The following is a 22,042-nucleotide window of genomic DNA, read 5'->3' on the forward strand; positions in this document are numbered from 1 at the left end:
TTAGCTTATTTATTTAATTTTTACTCATCGGATAAATATGGGGCTCATCCTTTGTGACACATTGCGAGAGCATATAATGGCTGTCATTACATGAATATTTTCAGGTCAGACATGTATCGATATTTGCAAGACTAATGGTTCACTGTGAATTCCTTTCTGTATTTAGCAAACTTCATTATTTTCAACATTCACTAATATGCCTGGTCGTTTACAATTGAGGCCTTGCTCCAAACGTTATTGCAACTGCAACAAATGAAGACCTCACCTGAGCCGCTAGTCTTGAAGTTACCGATATTTTTGATGTGGGTGGATAAATATGTCCAAGCTTATATTGCGTGATTTACTATAGCAAATACAAATACTCTAATTAAATGCTTATCATGGTCTACTTCAAGTAATATCTTCTTGCTCTTTATTATTCATTAGTTGCTGAAGGCTAACGGAAAGTTGGTTTTAAACTGTTTTTGTCAAGTTTTTCTTGTTCTGTACTGAGCTGGAAAATTGTTGCTGCGGTTAGCTCGATTATTAATAAGAAAATAGAGCGTAAGATAATTGTATGTACATTGTATTAGAAAGTTCTCCCGCTTAGCACTTTTTTACGTGTGCCCTATATATAGCCCGAACCAAGCTCTGTAAATCCTGTCTTTCGATGAGTCAGTAATGCTCTAAATTACTCCGGATGTGGTTTGTAATGGAAATTACATCACCGCGGGTGGGGGAGGGTGACTAGGAGAAACACTTGCCTAGTCCCTAGACCTTATTATTCTGCGCGGCCAAAGCGTTTCGGGTCACGTGGTCCAAGCGAAAAATGTGAGGCCCAGGCAAAAATTTTCAAAACTGAAACAGCTCATGCCGTGGGTTTACAAGACCAGTGTTTCGCATTTGAAGGTTCAAAATACATGTACACCGCTTAAACACACAGATCGGAAGAGAAAGTTCAAAAGAATGCTTAGTTTTCTTTTAGTGGAAAATGGAAGGCCTTTCTTTACAAAATCGTCCTTCGAGAAATTCGAAATTCACGAAATTTTCATCACGGCCGATCGGAGCGCTTGGGCTGTTTTGAAACGCAACCAAGCAGCGAAGTTTTGGAAAAATTTTCAGGTACATTTTGTACTATATAGATTAGCCTGCGTAGCAAGCGTTTCCTCGCGAGGTTCGTCTAGAAAGCTGAGACAAGAGCAAAAAAAAAAAAAAAGAATGACAGGGGAGGGGGGGGGGGGGGGGAGGGGAAAGAAGGAACCGCTTGCCCGCAAACCCCACGTTTTTGAAAAACTGCGTTCGCCCACGAACGCAGCTTCTGATTGGCGCGGTGCGGGTAGTGTTGATTACTTAGCATTCGAAACATCAATCAAACCAGGTATGCTTTGTTTTCGTGCGTCACAGACCTGGTCTCATCTGATTTGTGGTCGCAGATTACAAATGCATTGGACCGATATATATTGGAATCGTGTTTGTGCGAAGGTTTATGAGATCAGAGTCTTCAAAGTATAATTAGAGATCGAGCAGTGGAAACTAGGGAAGGACAATTTATTGAGAATGACGGCGTGTGGATCTGACTGGAAAAACTGGACTGTTTGTTGGAGATAACATCAACATAAATCAGAACATAGGTACTCGACACTAGGCTGAAGCCGCCATGGACAAGCGATTTGGCAGCTTTTTGAAATGAAAAGATTCTTTTTGTTTATTGGAAATTTAGCGGCATCTATTGTAGAGAACGTTTCGACACAGGCTGAAGAGCAGCCGCTCTGCAAAACTTATACCCGGCGGAGTGAATTGTTCCGGACAAATCATTTTTGACGTGTCGACAAGGTTTCAGACGAGATAAAGCCACGCAATAAAAAACAAGAAATTCCACAGCAATCGCTCATGGTTTTAACTTTCTTTTATCGTAAATCTTTTTTATTACAGTTCTTTGCAATCGTCTGCAACGTGTTCTATTAGAAAACAAAGTAATTTTACAAATCTGGTAATCCAGGGGTAGTCTGTTTGTTGTGTTTCATTTTGACGAGCTGTCAATTTACAAATGAACCGAACCGTGATATATCAAGGGGCGTTTTCCAGAATCGTGGGGTTTGCGGGCAAGCGTTTTCTCTTTTCCCCTCCCCTCCCCCTTCAACCTTTTTTTTTTTGCTTCCGCTCTAACTTTCGCGCAATAACTCGATTGGAAACGCTTGCTAAGCAGGCTATAATTATATAGATCGTTTTCACTGTCACGCAACAAAAAATAAATTGGAAACCGTTCGGTGGAAGAAGCCAAGAAAATGAAACGTTATAAAAGACTAATTTTTAAACAATTTGTCCAATTCTCAGGTCTTTGTGGCCCACAGTTTCTGAGTTATTTGCCGAAACGTTTCACGCACCTTTGTAGAGCTTTGTATGGAGACGCCATGTTGGTGCACCGTTTTGGTTCAGCAATATGGCCGCCGGAAAACAAGGAAACATCTGGAGTTCACTTTTTCTAAAAGAGCTCTTTCTTTTAACTCGAGAACTAGCATACATGCGGATAAATAATCTTCTAACACTTGAAATGGTTATACTGCTGAAAATCAAGAGGACAGACTTTTTTTCAACGAGACAGTATTCCAATTTTGGTGTCACGCACTGTGAAAATTCGGAAGTTCAAATTGCTGTATTTTCGAAATGAAACATGTTAAGGAAATGGAAACTTGTAAAAGATTTACTTTTTGTTTATCTTTAACCTAGTGTATATAAGAATTCGTAAAACCGCGCTATTTTGACTTTACAATTTGATGACGTCACTGTGAAAACCATCTATAGTCAATAAAATTACGTTTTTAAATTGGAAATTTATGTATTTGTAAATATTTCATCTTAGACGTTTTATACATTTTGAGATCGGCCTGAGCGCCGTCATTTGAGATTTGTGTTGAATAATTTTTGCCAGGTGCTCAGCCGATCTTACTTGCTCATTGAACGGATCCACGAGCCAAGTTTGTGTTGCGCGGATTGCTTTTTTTTAAGGATTAATTTGTGGGTTTTAAAATAAAAATTTTTCGCGAAATAATTTCTCTGTCTGTTGTTGTGTGTTCTTTCATTGATAACATTAGGTGAAAACACGATCCTGAGACAACAGCATCCAAGTTGAATTTAATGCTTTTCACTTTGATCCACGCATCACGTCTGTGAATGTCGGCGAATTTAATAGGATGTTTTCTTTTAAGTTCAGTTTTTGGGCACTTTTTCGATACGCAGCTAATGAATTTTATTTGAAAGTATGCCGGTTTTTCTGATTATTCAAGATTTGTGCGCTGTAAGTTTACTACTGACAGAGAGTCACTAAAGTATTCTTTTTACTTTGAAAATTCGCGGTCGTTTAAATGGACTAAGAGCTGCAAACTCCGATAGCCCAGTTGGAATGATGAGATGAAAAGAGCAGGACTATGAACAGCATTCTGATGACTTTTCATAGCCGGTCGGCAAAAGTCGATACCGCAAATGTCCACACGGATTTTTAAAAAACCAGAATTTCCTGCTATTTACAACACTATCGACAACTTCTTGAATTACAAAAAAGAACGCGCGCATCCGCATTCTGTTTTTGTCTTGGCGTTTTCCGCCCGTTAGCCTCAGATACGTCACCGAAGTAAATTGACCGAGAGGGACTGGAAAAACGCCGTACAGGGACTAGACAAGGGAAACACCACGCATGCATTACCCCGCATCACCACCCATGCATTACCGCGCGAGTCAAGAGAGCTTACAACCTTGACGGTTGCCTAGCACAGTGCTCGGCTGTCGACTGTTTCATAAATGCACAGCAAAACATCAAAACGTTACTGGTATTCACAAGATGTTTTATAAACACACACTGTTCGTACGCTAGCTAGGTAGGGAAAGAAAAGATAGACTTATAACTTATTTAATAAAGAATGGGACATGGTAGAACTGTATAAAAGGTCCCTATATATGAGAGCGCGCAAAATCCACAACTTCATCAAGTTATCTGAAGGGTTCTTGAGGGCGGTTGATAGACTGCTTGCAATCCGCCTTTTCTCTTAAAATCCGTCTAGTTCTCCGCTAGCGCGATTGCAAACCACTACGTTATGTTACAATAAGGGATTAGGACCAGACGAGAAAAGGCGGACTGCGGACTCTTTTGTTGCAAATAAACTCTCCGTCAGCCCAGAAACGGAGTGGCCGATTGGTCAGTTTTACAGCTGTTGACAGATCATTGACCGGTCTGTGGTGGAGATGCAAGCGATAAAGATAGCCACGCGTCACAACTAACTGCGAACAATTATGAACCTAGCGGTGATCGCTTGTTATCTACAACGTTTAAGGATATCTTACAGAAGGACACTGCTGTAAATTTCCTCAAGGGAAAGGAATTCTAGGAGAATTCAAGGCAATCTTACTGGATTTAACAAAAAATAAAACTTTTCAGTTGTTTGTGTTCTATTTATAAATCGTTTTAAGTTAACCGGGTTACCAGTAATTGGTTAATTAAATTACTATACCTTGACAGCTTCGTTGTCCCCAGACTTTACAAAAGAGTCAGCAGTCTCTTATTTTTTCTTCTCGGGCTTACGCCGCCCTCGTTTATCGCGGCTCGCGTGCTTGGTTTTCTCTTGCAGTAACTTTGCAAAGAAAATTAAGAGACTGCTCGCCGTCTAGGCGGTTGAGGCATGGCGGTACACAATGTACACCTCATATTACTCTTCCACAAGAAGAGCTGTTTGAACTTTGGGGACAACATAACTTTACATACATTTAATAATAAAAATATATAATATAATATTTAACTTAAAAAAAACAACAGTAAAATATTTCAATAGAGGAAATAGACAATGAAAGGAAATATGTAAAACCCTTATAAATTCGTCGGCTCCTTTTATGGCTGTTTTAAATGTAATACACGACGGTGTCTTTGACCTACTTTTATCAGTAAGACTCGTTATTCTAAGGTCGTCGCACTGATAAGCAAATTATGATTACAGAGACAGTTATTTTAAATTATTGAGCTGGTTACTATCGTATTTTACTCACTTTTTTATTTCAATGGTTGCATAAAAAATGAACAAGAAGGAAAAAACAACAAGACTCGTATTGATAACAACATAATGTGCTATTCGACTTACTTTTTAAAGAAAATAACTAACAAGCATTCTAGAATAAAAGTTACACAATCTCCCTTTCTTCACAAAACGAAGATAGGCTTCTTTAACTAAAAATTCACTGAAATTATCAGTAGACGTTAAATTTACCGATAAAATACTTAGTAATACTTGGATGTGGCCTCGTATGATAAGAAGAATCATGCAGATCAAGGAGGGAGAGTTCAACCTCGGCGTAAAGTAGCCTGCTACATCCGCATATTTCTTCAGTTAATATCGTACGAGGGCCAAATCTAATTTGCCTCTTCCACGGCTTTTCTCTGCCAAAACAGCTGAACTACTGCGCCTTCTGCTGTTCCTTGTTCCTTTAATACCTCTGCAATTGACTTCCGGAGATATTTGAGCCAATCTAAAGCGGCGTTGCCAATTATTCTACAATATATGGTCGCTTCTGCATGTCTTTAAAGACTCTGTGACGTTTGGACCAGGACATCATAGGATCGAGCAACGTAAGCACAAATGCAAGGCTTTTTTTTACAGTTTTTGAATAAAATGTATTTTGTAACGTATAAAGGAGTAGCGATATCAGTTAACAGTACGCTATTAAGGCAACTAAGATGGCGGTCATTTCCATTGACGTCATATCTTATAATGTACATGAACAGCTTATATCAGGCTATTCATGCTTCCCGAATTTTTTTAAATACCTTGTAGCCAGAAGCATCTAGTAACTGAGTTTACTACGTAAACTACCACCCCTTGTACAGCAATGGCCAGAAATATCTGTAACATGAGAGTATTAATTTACCACAAATCGTTAGAGGTTTACATGCAACCTTTAGAGAAAGAAAGACTTAAATTTACAAACATACAACACATATGTCAATACATATATTAAGCAGAAAACTTGGGAAGTATTCTTCCACTTACTCAAAACTTTACGAGCCAAGTAAACGATCATTCGGTATCGAATTCAGACGTTCAAGTCCTCGACTTTTGCGTACAACTGATTGTCATAAATGTGCATGTTGATCAGCTTCTGTGGATAAAATAACATTCAATAAAATTTTCTACCTTGAACCCTGTTAACCAAAACAGGTGACCATTTTCCCCGCTCTTTGTTTTCTCTTTTTTTTTTATAAAATTCCACGCACGTACCATGTATGGTCTTTATATATTATAACGGGATCCCCTTTTGCTTAAAAAGGCTATAGGCTCGTTAATAGTACTATTCTTTATATCACCATGCAGCTTAGTATCATCAGAATTCTTTGGTCACTTCTAAAGGAAAATCAAAGAATTCACCAGACTAATTAATCAAATCAATCCTTCAGATCACAAAGGTATTTCACCATACAACAAGTAGTACACCTCCGGTTGACGCGCGTTGCTCAAAAACGCCCTTGCTTAAGCTACTAATATCGCGAGCCGATATATGTGAGTTTAAAAAAATGGGAAATGGCCAAAGGCATGGGAAAAGATAAAGGAGAACCAAAAATATGTACAATGGAAAACGTTTCTGGACGCATATTGTAAGGCATTAAATTCCTAGTTTTGGAAAGTATAAAGGTACGTAACTGGAAAAATATGAATGATGTATTTGTCATGTTTTCTTTCCTTTTGTTTCATAACCATTCATAGGAATACCCAAAAACAAAAGGACATGAAATTTAAACTAAGAATAAATTTAATCAGGACATATATAGACTGTAAATGAGAAATCGAAGAAAAAAATAGAACCCCTTGGCTAACAAAACTCTACCCTAGTTATAGTGTACCTTAGAGGAAATGGTAAGCCTTGTAGCCGAGAAATTGTTGTCATTGCTGATGTCGCTGAAATACTTTTTTTGTCACAAGGTACTCACAAACCCACCTTATGCTGGTTTTCCATGTCCCTTAACTGTTTGGTCAAAGCGGTGAATGATGGTCTCGCTTTTGGCTCATTTTGCCAACAGTTCGTCATGATTTGATACCTGAGAGCAGAGAATAAAATCGTCTCATCTCGACTTGTCTTTTCTCCCAAATTTTCTGTTTTAAGAGGTCAAAGACCCTTTTAATCTCACAACTGATCATGACCTTTGGTAATATCTATTATTACTACTAAAATATAACACAACTACAAATAGGATACAATTACAAACTGTGATTTAGTAAAATAGATACTATTACAATTTGTCATCCACGTGCTGTGGCTTTGGCATCCTGTATCCTTGTTGAAGTTAGCTAGCAATTTTCTTGCCATCCATTCGCGGATAGGGAGAACCACCTGAAAATATAGGAATTCAAACAAACTACGTCTCCAGAACCTATTGAGAGAGAAACTTCCACGATGAAGGCCATTATCGTTAATCAAGAAAAAAAACAACAACTTACCTACAGTAAAAATCTCGTAAAGAACAACGCCATAGCTCCAACTGCAAATAAAGTGGAAGCGTTGATTTGTAAAATAAACAAAGCAAGAACTACTAAATAATATTCAACATCATAAACTGTATTTCCAGACAATTTCTATTCTATTAACTCACACGTCACTCTTGGTGGTATAAGTGTTAAACATGAACGCTTCATATGCAGTCCACTTGACTGGCAGACGTCCCTCACGGTAAACGATGAGACGCAAAACGAGTAAAAAAGACATCTTTAAAATTATTTTTTAAGTAAAATAAAAGTTTGAGGCGCCTTATCTAGAAGGCAACCTACTTTCGTAGGGAAGTGCTCTAAATAGAATGGTTACAGTACTAATTATTAGGCAAAACAAGTATGACGAAGTAGGTTTTAGAATGTAAGGGTAGTTCAAAATGCCCGAAATCTGTGTGACTGCGTTGATGTGAGACATGGAAGATGTATAATAGAATGTAAAACCTTGTTTTTAGATTCCCTTTATCTTATAATTAGTTATTCTTATTAGTTCCTAACTCAGATACCCTTGTCTTTCTTTCATAAATGTTTTCCTGTTGGACATTCCTGGCCATTCCAAAGTCAGTCACTTTACATGTTTCTCTTTTCCCAACCAACACGTTGCGAGCTGCTAGATCTCGGTGAATGATCTGTAAGAAATAGTTAACCAATCAATGAAATTGGTACCAGCGGCATCTAATTGAATTCAGGGCAAAATTCACCCATTTGGACCCATCTTCTCAACCACTGGCATATTAATTCCTCAGTAATTAATTAATTCATTTATTAAATGAATACACGCGCCTATGTTTCAATTAGTATAGTTGGCATGGCTTACTGCTTATTTTGTACAGGAATCTTAATAACTCAATGTCGATGAAGTTTTTCATAGTATTTCCTAGTCTTCCACAATTCATATCTAAACGCACTCAGATCCTTTGACTTACAGATCTTGATGACAAGTAACTCATTCCATCAGCAATTTGCCAAGCAAACTTCATCAGTTGCTCTGAGGTCAGATTTGTTCGAGGCCTGATATCCGGGTCTTTGAAATAAGTGTCATTGAGTCCTCGGCTCTTTCTCAGGTAGCCCAAGAGATCTCCATACGGGACATACTCGATCAAAACCAATAACGGCTCTAGAAAATAAGTCAAGTAACTTTTACACTATACGGGGTTGTCTGTAATACCAGCAATAATTTAGAAACTGAAACTTATTGTTGAAATAGTTTTACATTAACTGTTAACTTGAGATGTCTTGAGATGTACGTTCAAATACGTTCATCTTCAATCATGTTTTACCAGTTTCAGTAACACATCCCAGTAGTCGTATGACGTGTGGATGAGGTTTCAGCGTCTTCATTACTTCGAGTTCAGATAACAGATCGCTTCTGTCGGACTCAGGAGCAGAAGCTAAAAATAAACGAAAAAATATAAGAGATACAAGCGTTGCCATTCATTGAGATGACCACTGCTTCATATTTCATAAGTTTTTTAATAATGTCTCAACTTTTATAATTTTCCTTTGGTACTTATGGTCTCTCGCTACTAATTAATGACTTATTTAAAAACGTTAGAATTTTTAACTACACATGAATCGTGATACAAACACACATTTATTATTAGCATTAATTTTATTCAGCTACAAAAGCTAGGTGTGGATTACCTTTAAGCATTTTAACAGCAACTGGAGTGTTCCCTGGACTCCCCCAAAGATCTATCGCGGTTCCTTTGGCAACCTGGCCAAAGGCACCTTTACCGATAACCTTTTCTATGGTGATACTGTTTCGTGGAATTTCCCAAGAGCGTGTTGACGGATGAAGAGGCGCATAATCAGTTCCTAGGGATGGACGTTCCACCTGTGGGGTACCGAGTGTCACCTCCCCTTTTCGCTTGCTTTCAAATGCAGTTACCTCTTTTAGGTCCATGTATTCAGTCTTACTTTGACGAGAATGAGATGGTTGAACCTCATTCATTGCTATCTCATTCTGAGAGTAGTAAAACAGTATCATCAATCATTGTTCTAATACAAGTCGAATCCAAGGACAAATGAAGAATATTGCGCGCCTGTCAATTATTTTTTGACATGTTTTTGATGCTAGGTAACTTGTTGTTTTTATTTACAACAATCCCCTATGGCAATACAATACACGAAACGTAACTCGAACTTCAATTTCCACTTATAATTATTTGACTGGACGACAAAACAGATTAAAAAATAAATTACTTACGTCATAAGCCTCTGTATCGTCGCGTGGCAACGCATATGGTCTGAAAATACGAAATGAAGAACGAAAACTAACATAAAACAGATAAACGTTTACTCACTACTATTTGATCGATCTTCTAATTCAAGAGTAATTAATTCAAAATGAATAATATGGCTGAGACAATTCGTAGGTCATTTTCTATGCAACTGCTCTTACTCTTTAAGTGTATATGACACTGACACGAAGATGAACTTTCTTTTAGTTCTAGTTTCTTGTTCGTTGCTTTCCGAAAGAACAGGTTACAACTTTTTCTTGTGAATAATTAATGTAATGGTCCGCCTAGCTAGCTATGCTGAGGGATTTTGGCTAAAAACTAAAACACTAAACCATTTTGTTGTTCTAGCACATTTAACTTAGACGCTTAAAAGACTCCAAGGCCCGGTTGCTCGAAAGTTTTATCCAAGATTAAGCCAAATTTTAGGCACTGTTATTTTTCTAAGAACATGTAACTTAAATGAAAAGCTAACAAATTACTGCGATGCCTTTACTCTTAGACACAGTCATGATAACACAAAATGTTATTCTCTCAGTGGAAACCGTCCAGTGGAAGAAGCCAAGAAAACGAAATGTTATAAAATACTAACATAAAAACAATTTGTCTAGGTCTTAGGTCGTTATGGCCCACAGTTTCTGAGTTATTTGCAGTAACGTTTCACGCATCTTTGTAGAGCTTTGTATGGAGACGCCATATTGGTGTACCGTTTTGGTGAAATCAACAAAAACATCTGGAGTTCACTTTTTCTATAAAAGTTCTTTCTTTTTACTCGAGAACTAGCATACGTGCGCACAAACATATCTTCTAATAGTTGAAATGGTTATACTGCTGAAATTCAAGAGGTGAGACTTTTTTTCAACGATACAGCATTCCTACTTTGGTGTCACGCGCTGTGAAAACTCGGAAGTTCAAATGCTGTATTTTCGAATTGAAACATGCTACGTGAATGGAACCTTGTACAAAGATTTACTATTTGTTTATCTTCAACCTAGTGTAAATAAGAGTTTATAAAACCTCGCTCTTTTGACTTTGCAATTTGATAACGTCACTTTGAAAACCATCTATAGTTTTCATTATTTAGTTCATCATTTTAATTTTTGTCAGGGCCCCAATTGATAGCAGTGCCTAAGGCGTCTGAATGGGCTACCCTGATATAAATAAATAAGGGTGTCTCTCTCTCATTGTGTCCCTTGTAACCACACCCATTGACGCATACCGTCAGATACTAACGGAGACTAAGAAGGTGTATGTTGATATGAGTACCATTACCAGTTCCTACCGAAACTCCTTATTTAGTTAAAGTGTTTTCCCCCCTTATATCCATAGGTGCTACCTTTTATTTATTTATTTATTTCATTTTATTTTTGCTTTTTCTTTACTTACCGTTTTTTGCCGACTTTATAGGAGACAATTATTGTATTGTTAATAATATATGAAATAAATCATATATGAACTGCGGAAATGAAATGAAAATGAAGAAATGATCGTCGCAGTGAACGCAGTTTATGCAATTGCGTAAAGAAGCTCTAAAAAATTCAGGACTTCAACGCGGTTTGAACCCGTGACCTCGCGATTACCGGTGCGATGCTCTACCAACTGAGCTATGAAGTCACTGACGTTGGGAGCAGGTCAATTGTGGGTTCATACGTTCCCGTGAAAGAAATGATTTTTAATGATATATGAAATAAATCATATATGAACTGCGGAAATGAAATGAAGAAATGATCGTCGCAGTGAACGCAATTTATGCAATGCATATGAGCCCACAATTGACCTGCTCCCAACGTCAGTGGCTTCATAGTTCAGTTGGTAGAGCATCGCACCGGTAATCGCGAGGTCACGGGCTCAAACCCGGTTGAAGTCCTGAATTCTTTCAGGCTTCTTAACGCAATTGCATAAATTGCGTTCACTGCAACGATCCTTTCTGCATTTTCAATTATTGTATTGTTGCCCACCTAGAATAGCTCTGCTAATTATTTGATTATTGAATAAACTGTTGCTGTTGCTGTTATTGCTGAGATATTTTAAACATGTCAAGTTTATTAAGGTTTCAATGTTGTTTTCTGAAAATGCTCCTTGCGGACAAAAAAATAAGGGAAATAATTAGCAAAAATGTTAGCTACCATTCTCGAAAACGTATTCGTGTAAGAAATGGTAGCTGTAACAGGGAATTTATAATTTATATTTCCAATATAAGGTTTTGAACAACATTGTTTTCACGAATGACAAGTTATTTAAAATTAAGATGATTGATTGGCCACAATGTACTTTTTGTAAAAACGCGATTGAATCCCTTGAGCATCTGTTTTACAATTGCGAAATAACAAGATCCTTGTGGGTAGCGCTCCGTTCTTGGCTTATGAAATGTTATATCAATTTGGAACCTTTGTCGATTTTTAACGTCTTATTTGGTATATTCAACGCAGGAGAAGATTTTGCCATTGTAAACCGCCTTATTATAGTGGCAAAGTTTTACTTTTATCGGTGTAAATTAAATGGTGTTAAACCAGCAATGCGGGTCTTAAAAACAAAAATCGATACACAATATAGAAGGTAGAATAGCATTTATGCGGAATAAGGTAGAACTCCATGACAAAAAATGGGAAAAAAATCAAATGTTGTCTCAACTGAGTCTATCCCCACCCCCGTTTTTCTTTTCTCTGTCTGTTATTGTTATTTGTATATTTCTGTTGTCGAGTATAGTTTACATACTTTTTTTTTTTTTTTTTCAGGATAAAGTGAAGTGTAGCTTCTTTTTATGTAAAGTTGTAACGTCAGTATCAAATCGTAATGTTTATGAAATGTTGTGAAGTCATTAATAAAATCATTTTTTTGCTTAAAAAACATGTATGAAAAGCTCTGACCAATAATTGATAAGAGAACTTGTTCTGATTACTATCATTGTCGAAGGTTTATAAATTAAACATCCCAACAATTTGACATACACCTGAAATCGATTCAGCGCTTTATTTACTTGATGCGTCTACGAGACTTTTTTTTAGTGAGTTTAAAGCAGCACAGCCGTTAGTTACACAGGAAAATTATTTTTCCCGTCTAGATTAGCTTGATATATAGCTCTTTGCGGGGCATACAATACTGTAAAGCTTTTGTCTTTAGTTAGTGAAAAAACTGTTATTGTTGTTAAAAAGAAGTATTAAAAAATATTAAGTATTTACCAAATCAGCGAATAGCAATTTTCGCGCGTTTTGATTGGCTCCGGTAACTCGGAATATCCTTGGCTATTCACTGTTTTGCGACCGAAGCCAAGATGGCGTCTCGTTTCAAGACATTTTCGGAAGACGAAATTTAAGCGATAAATGAAGCACTCGTAAAAAGAAATAGGAAGAAAGCGACGAACTTTGGCTTGCTGGTGTTTGAGGTAGAAAATTATTTTCATGCTGAATTTGCAACAAAATCGTAAAAATGCACTTGACAAAATTCCCGAGATGTTTGTAAATTGTAAACAAAGTTCCTACTAGTAAGTGACGTTTTTAATTTACAAGGAGGCACTTTTTTTGTTTTTATTCAACTGATTTGGTAAATACTAAAACAACTATCCCCCTCAGGGTCGGTGAACAGCGCCAGATATATACCTCGACGGGAATATTTATATATACCCACCACTATTCACCTCCCCTTTGGGGGATAGTTGTATATTATTCCTCCTTTATGGACAGGGTCCATTAGCGATAAGGAAATGTAAAACAAAGTGGACTTGTAAACTCGCGTGAGGATATTCTCGCATTCAAAAAAGTCTAGCTTGTTTCTCCAGCTTACTGTGGGGGACCACGACTAACACCTAGGACTAAGGAAGAACTCACACCCATCGTGTTGCCTCACTGCGCACTCATGCTGAAAGAAACATTTTTAACTTCAAACAATCGATAATCCTGATTCTACATTCCCATCTTATTACTGTTTTAGGGCTCTTAAATGCTTCCAGGAGAATGGATGGAGCTATTTGTTTAGAATAAAACTTATTAAATTTTGTCACAACAGTTTTCCAGAAATCAGCATTAAATTTCATTGTTACTTCATGTATACCCTTACTGGTGAAAGTCATAAATCAGTCACAAATTCCCAATTCGTAACGTTCCTAGATGTAACCCTAGATTTGACCAATGGAAAATACATGCCATACACGAAAGCAAATGACCCCTCTTTACGTTCACAAGAGATCAAACCATCCACCACGAATTATTGACAACATTCCACAATCCATCAACAAACGCCTCTCCGAGATTTCATATATGTGACCCTCCACAGGAATTTGGTGCTAAAGGTGAAAGCACGCGCACGACACGCTTGCACGACACGCTTAGCGTGCCGTAGATCACGGATATGCGCATATTAAATTGAAAAAACAAAGACGGACACACTTGCCTTTGTTTTGGCAAATTTAACACGCTAGACCTTTTGCTTTTTTGTAGCGTGCCATATGTCACGGTAAGTGTGCGAATTATAGCACGGTTAGCGTGCAATTTGGGTAAGACACGCTGAATACGCTTGATTACTAAAACCGCTATTAAGATGATAAAAATGGCTTGGGTTTTCAGCGGATTTAATCAGCATTGATAACTGGTCGAAGTGAATCAAATATACCAATTGAGACTGTTTTGGAAATTGATCGTAACCGTGGCCATTTGAAAATCACGACTTTAAATGGTGGTCTAGCCTGGAATTAACGCGAGATCAGTGTAAACCAATTCCTCCGGCTGTCGGCTGTTGACGGGAATGGCAAAGAGGCCTGCTATCACATGCGAGGCACTGAAGTTATGTCGCCTGAAAATTATAGTTATGCCACCGGAATATTTATTAGCAGTAATGCACAGAGAAAATTAATGAAGTTGAATAAATTAGTTTAATATATTTCTTTAAGCCATGCTGAGACGAACGAAGGTAATTAGATCGGAGAAAGAAAAACTGCCTAGAATTTTCTATAGGTTGACGAAGGCTAAACATTTCTAGATGACCGTTCCATGCATGTATAATTTTCGAAGGTTATCTAACAAATTCCTTACGATTTTCTGAAGTTTAATTTTTTCCATTTCATTCCCCAGTTAAGCTATTTTTCGTAGAGAATTAAGGAATTCTAAAGTTTCCGGAACCGAAAATTCGCTAAATTCTCACTTTCCTAAAACTTTCAATTGGAAGCTAAATTTTTCGGGAAAATAATGCTGAAGCCCTTGTAATTTCGAAAAGACTGAAGTTGTCCTAGGATGCTAGGATGCATTTAGGAGGAAATCGCCGTCAGGTGCCCCTGACGAACGAAGCGCTATCAATCATAATTTATGTGAAGATATCTCGTTACGCTATGCTAAGACGAATCAAGCGCTGTAAACGTGTACTATATCTCGTTCTTCACAGGACGAAAAAAACAAGAATCTGTAAACTAAAAACACTGTAGAATGAGGGAGGATTGCGGGCGACTTTTCTTTGAATTTTGGGCGACAACACTCATATTATCAGGTTTGGACGACATAAGTTCAAACGACATCACTTTCGAGTAGCTTGACCGTCACCCCTTCAGATCGAGCTCGATGAATTAATCCAATGACCGAACTTTATGGAACAAATGATTGCCTTCAAGAATTTCACGCGGACTACTTTTAATTTAGTTCTTTTTCTCTTTTCTCAGTGTGTGACTGACAGAGATTTAATTCTCGGATCGAACTTTAGTACTATAACATGCCGTATTATCTGTAAAGAACTTTGATTTTGCAATGCTCATATTAATATAGTTTTACCCATAAATCCAGTAGGCCTCACCGTTCACTGTTTATACTTTTCAAGCGACAAAGTTTTTTTCATCAGATACTATCGCTGCGATCGCTGAGGTATAACTTTTTCTTTCTAGATAGTTACCAAAAAGGGTGCCGTTCATAATCATTTACGGTTCCTTTTTGTAGAGGAAATTTATTTAGCTTATAGATAACACGCCTTGCGTGCTTTAGCGCACACTGAAAGCGTGTTGTGCTTTTTCGCACGGAGCTTTTGTTTGAAAACTTTAACACTCTCTTTTGTTCGACTTGCTCACGCTTAATTGTCTCAAGCGTGTCCTCTGAAACAAAAGAAATTGCTAATGAGGCAAGATTGCAAGCGTGCTAAAGCGTGTTAGAATAAATTCTTTTGTTTTAAAGTGAAAGCGTGTCGTGCGCGTGCTTTCACCTTTAGCATTAAAATCCTGTGGAGGGTCACATATGATGAAGAATCATTCCTCAAGACACATCTGTCTATTAGAAAGCCCTTAATGACAGCGGATATAAACACCGATTCGCCTTTTCATCCTAACCTACAAAGGTTACAACACAACATGCAAGCCCTACAAAGACGAATCGCCGTAGAGAAATCATTTGGTACAGCCCCCACACAATTAGTTGATGAAGAATTTTCAAAAAACAGTCCACTACGTAAAATATTTAATAGAAACCGCCAGTCAAAATCAGCCCCAGCTACATGCCAACCGAACATCAAACAAAATATCGAGAGTAACAACAAATCCACTTTACAGGCACGCATGAATATAAACGAATCACAAAAATTGTGCAACAACAGAAAACCATCCGACAGCCCCATGAATGGCCCCGGGTGAATGGCCTGCCTACGAAAATCCATTGCATATCAGGTGACCGTAACAACAGAAGACAGCAAACCTGACGAGACTTACGTTGGACCAACTTGAAAGACTTTTAAGACCCGCTCAAAAAAACACAAAACCTCATTTAATTAAACAATCCTAGCAAAAGTCATGAGCACCGAGCTAAGTAAACATGTATGTAGCCTTAAAGACAGTAACATTAACTTCCGTATCACCTGGAAGATTTTGAAGGAGGCTATCGCCTACAACCCCTCTTCCAAACGATGTAACTTATGTCATGTGGGGATATATTTTATTATCTTTAAGCCCCACCTAGCCACTCTCAACGGTGTAGACACACTAACAAATTTATGTTGAAAAATTTCAAGTCCTCTTCTGTTACATACTGGAACCCATGGAAACAGCGTTGTATCCTCAGTAACCGCATTTTAAATTTCAGTTATAATCAGCGTAAAGTTGTAACCTTTGTAAACTACCCGCATTAAGCTATTTTATCAGAAGGCCAGAGTGCTACACCATCGTATAGTATGAAACTATATAGTAATAAAATGCCCAGTCAAATCTCCAGTTAATAAAATACTGTATTTCTGGAATATATTAAATAAATCTGTATATCTCTCTAGATGAAAACCTTTTTGAAAACTGGTGTATAGATGTACTCACATTTATAGTTTAAGTATCTGGAACACTTTCAGTAAAATACGGGTTGTGTACATTAAAAGGTATGCATGTTCAAGCGAGCTGCGAACTTTCAAAGTTTACCGGAACTCGTTAATGATAACATCAATCGTGCTTGTTGAATTGGCGGAGACAAAATTTAGGAGAAGCATAACAATCCATCCCGCACAAATTTAATGATACAGATACAACCAAAAGCAAAACCTCTGAGTTACATTGAGACCACTTTAAGCTCTAGGAGGCTACAGCTGCAAGTCACCAAACCTTGTAACAGTACAGTAACTTGCCTTAGTACTCTATTCAATACTCTATACCCATTCGAGTTGATATGTGAAGCTCCCGGTGAATCTTTGCGCTCTAAAAGCTTCGCCGGTTTGAGGCTATGAGATGAAGATGAACTTGTCTGCGAAATTCTAAAAGTTCCTGTTTCGTCAGACCCGGCCGGTTGTCTTTATCCTATTCCGAAATTTGGACCTCCAAAAATGCGCATGTTGCAAAAATTTTTAAAAAAATCAATCTTTAAACAGACCGTACAAAATTGATTGGGTTACTGGGTTAATAATTGATTGTGCTCATTTTGGACGGAAAAATCTACCCATTTTATGAAGTTGAGCGTGCCTTCAGGCAGCCTAGTTAATAACAAGTTTCGAGTCTTTAAAGAAAAGCATTACTAGGATCGGAACCCCGAGAGCATTCGGCCGCGAACAAAAGCTTAAAATGCAGTCGTTGTCATAACCTCTCGCATCCCCATTTGTTGGTACTTTTCTAGCAAAAGATCTACTTGTTAAAACAATAGCCGTAGTCCGCATTTTTTTTAACCCTATTCCGTGTTTTATATCCAGTCTACAGTCCGTAATCCACATTCCACTGTCCAGTTTTATACTGACCGAGAGCGATACTATGGTTACGTAAAATTTGCCCTCACATGCACAGTGGATGATTGGAACCCATGGAGTGTACATTATGATAACTAAAGGCTCTCTGTCAAACAAACACTAACCCGTCAAATTATTAAAGGACTACCCAAGCCCAATTATATCGGTGTTATATTACAAGAATAGTTCTTGCACAATGCTTTCACTACATCTGACATTATTTTACCTTGGCTAAATTGCGTATTAAGCACTTCCTTTTACCTAGCCAACTGTGACATAATTTTCGTGTCTATCGTTTCTCGCAATACATGGTCGTTTCCTCTAAAGATACCGCGCTTTTCTAAATATTAATGACTTATTTATCTCAGACCATGCAATATTGCATTCTCTCTCGCAGACATTGAAAACAAGAGACCTTTGGGAACGACAACCGATTAGATTAACCGAAGCAGAACTAAGATATACATTAATGTCAGCTCACTAGCTGCCGGTTCAAATAACTGATGTTTATTTCTGTGAATACGATACAAGATTTTGGGGGTGGGGGGGGGGTGGGGGATGTCAGGGCTAAGATGTAGAAGAAAATGTACAAGAAATTTCATTCCAAATACTTCAAAAAATGTCTTCCTTAAGCAATGTGTTCCAGCGCAGTTAGCGGTTCCGAAATAGTGTGGTGCCAACTGCATCGTTCAATCACTGAAGCACAAAAGTGTGCTATTATAAATGGAGTTGACCGACGTTTTCGACTGGAATGAGACGAGCTAAATTAATATGAAAGATAAGGTTACAAACGAGAAAACTGTTTTAGTTATAATTTAATTATTATCCCATACCAAAAGACACATGAAAAAGAGCTTCTTCAGGCGTCAGGTGTTCATATTTAATCTACAATGTTTCTGTCGCCATTTCATATCAAAAGTGTTGAGATGAATATTATTAGTATTGAGATGAAATAACTGCGCGGTGGGAATGACAATAAGATTATTAATTCCCATAAACTGTTTAAACCCTCGATACAAGTAATATGCAACAATATTGCAAAGTCACGCAACAGGTTTTTCACGCTGTTTCGAAATGGATGACAACATTGCTGTTGGGGCATTTTGAAGTCGTCTTAGGTGAACTCTATAGTTCGTCTACTGGTTCCAGTCCTTGGTATTGCTTTTTGTTTCGTAAGTGGAATTAGGAAACAAGCCCAGCTGGTTGAATTGGCAGTTAGTGAATTGGTGAAGGATTGGTAAGACAACTTCAGCTTTAGTCCGGGGCCGTGTGTAATCCCGTGGGCATTTCATGAACATTTTAGTTTCTTTGAAGAAATTTATAGTTTAAGAGGTAATGAATAATAAAAAAGTTGTCTGCAATTTTTTCAAAGTCATTTAAGATTGATTTATGCAAATTGGATTTTTGACCCCAAAAAACACCGGGTACTCGAGTCGGGCTTTGTTATACATGACCCAAAATGCTCCCATAATTCACAAAACTGTGCATACGTTCGCTTTTAAGTCTGTTCGATCATGTAAAGTCTCTTCAATCCCTTTTCCACAGTTTTAGAATTATGACAAAAGTCGACTGAGTGTCATTGCTGTACAAATGTTAATGTTTCGTTAAGGAATGCTTAATTACAAAGCATAAATGACTTAATAATAATAATAATAATAATAATAATAATAATAATAATAATAGTATTTATATAGCGCCGATATCAATATTGCTATTTTCATCAGCGCTTAAAAATAAAAATATTAAAAAAATAAAAACAAAATAAAAAAATAAAAAAATAATGATAATAATAATAATAATAATAAGTGCATAAAGTATACATGCAAAAAGTGCATGAGCCTACCAAAAAGAGTAAAACAATTATGTCAACACTAAAACTATAAAAATTACCTAGACTACTTCAATCGTAAAAAACTGCATAAAACCTACTAAAAACGAGATTAAAAAGCACATAAAATCACAAAAAAGCTTTCTGAAATAAAAATGTCTTGAGTGTCTTTTTAAAAGATGCTACTGAGCGGCTACTCCTAATTGAATAGGGCAATGAATTCCATAGTTGAGGAGCAGCAGCAGCAAAAGATCGATCTCCTAACGTTGTTAAAGTCTTGAATTTCACAGGCTTTAGTAGCAGTCCATCACAATCGGAGCGTAACTTGTATTTACATGTTTCTTTAAGACTAATAAGTTCCTGGAGATAAAAAGGCGCTAAGCCATTGATAGCCTTATACGTTAACAATAATATCTTAAAGTCAATTCGGAATTTAACCGGCAGCCAGTGCAGATTATACAGCAACGGTCTTACATGGCAGTATTTAGATTCCAGGAAAATTAACCTAACGGCAGCATTTTGGACCCTCTGTAGCTTATTAAGCTGGTAAGCTGGCAGGCCATAGAGCAAGCTGTTACAATAGTCGACACGACTTGAGACAAATGCGTGAATGAGCGTCTTAGTGGACCGCCTAGAAAGATATTTCCTAATTCTTCTTATATTATACAAGTAATAAAAAGCATTGGAACAAGTGTTATTTACATGAGAATTCATTGAAAGAGTCGAGTGTAACCATGTCCCTAAGTTCTTAACTACCCCTTTTGGTCTAATTACACAGTCTCCAATTAAAATATGATCAATATTAACTTTGGCTAGTTGTTGCTTGGTACCAATCATTAGCAATTAGCATTAAGCATTTGCTTAGCATTAGCATTTAGCATTTGCTTAGCATTAAGCAAAGCATTTCCTTGTGCAATAGTACTTAAATATCATGGTCTGACTTCCAGCCTAGCAGATGGGCCAATATACGAAGGTCCTCGTCGTCACTAATATCCCCTGTTATATGCTCAACTGTATCAGTGTTACTGTTCCTGTTCGTACATTTCACTTCGCATGAACCACACATATCAGAGCATTTTAGGTTGTGTTTCCTGTACGTACAGCTCATTGTGATGCAGATTCCTTTGCATCTACACTTGATCAACTACAGTACGGCCTTAGGTGCAAGTGGGAGTGTGGTTGGAACCGGCTGCAGTCTATCCCCATCTTGTTGCCATCCGTGTAATATCGGGCTAGGAATGCTGGGATTTGGGTTGTCGCAAGACCTCCAAACCAGTGCAACGAGATTAGCATGTCTCGTCATCTGGTGTAGGGCCGCTTTAGTAGGGGGCAGCTGTTCATCATGTGTTATTTCTTGCTAAAGAGCAGCCATCGGACCCCTCCTATGGTTCTTAGCTGTGTCGATGGGATGTAGAACTGGCAGACAAAGCGCTCTAGCGTCATATATATATCATCTTGTATGGTGTCGGTGGTTCTCAGGCTAGAAAAGGCATCGAGTACTGATCTTTCGGCTTTCTTTAGAGTATTCCAGTAAGACACTTCACTTTTTCCACTGATAGTGCCTGTCTGATCACATCCTGAAAAAGCGTGAAAGCCAGGTAAAGCCTTCACAAGTTCTTCTCCTACCGCCTCGTAGAGTGGGCCTGGTGGAATAGTTCTTCGTTTTCCTCCTGTTCCAACAATCACTGTAGTGTCTGGACAAAGTCTCCTGTAAATCCAGAGCGTCAGAACGAGTACGTCTGTATCTGGACTCTGAATGGTTATGGACGTTGCTCCTCTCTGTGTGGCGTCTAGAGCATGTAGGAGCATACGAGTATCTGCTTCCTCCTGCTCCTTCCTTAAATGCTGAATCGGTAGGCTACTAGAAGCCATACAGTCACCTTTAGAGGTTACTACAAACGTCGTCTGCGAGTCTTTCTTGCACTCGATAAGTTATGTTCCAATGAAGATAGCCAATGTCTCCTTATTCTGGCTACAGCGCAAAAGATCCTTCATCGTGATCTTGTCATTAACAGCATCCACAATAATCTTGTTTACCACTGCTCTGCTTGTGCCCGTTCGTTTCTGGCGCGTTCCTTCCTTTAAGGAGTTTGGGATATCGTAGCAGTCAAATACAACATGCACCTCAGTAGCACCTTCAGACTTAGAATCAATAACTTCTATGACATGGCTTGCTAGGTCACGCCCAATTCTTACCCACGGTGGTTTTCCCATTGCCTGAACGACGGCCATGGCATCAATAATGACCACTTGCCTACTGGAGGGATCTGCAGAGTAAGGTTGTACTGTAGACGTTTGTGGTTGCTGTTGGGCTGGTAAAAGGC

At 37.9% G+C, this 22,042-nt stretch overlaps 1 protein-coding gene and 1 pseudogene across 2 annotated transcripts in view; one reads left to right on the top strand and one right to left on the bottom strand.

Annotated features, from left to right (window-relative positions):
* LOC140950289 (uncharacterized) overlaps nucleotides 1-22,042 on the top strand; it is a 402,419-nt gene that overhangs the window by 74,811 nt on the left and 305,566 nt on the right. The window lies entirely within an intron of this gene.
* On the bottom strand, nucleotides 4,829-9,754 carry LOC140950312 (tyrosine kinase receptor Cad96Ca-like; annotated as a pseudogene).

Source organism: Porites lutea, chromosome 10 (assembly GCF_958299795.1).
Source record: "Porites lutea chromosome 10, jaPorLute2.1, whole genome shotgun sequence".
NCBI lineage: Eukaryota > Metazoa > Cnidaria > Anthozoa > Scleractinia > Poritidae > Porites > Porites lutea.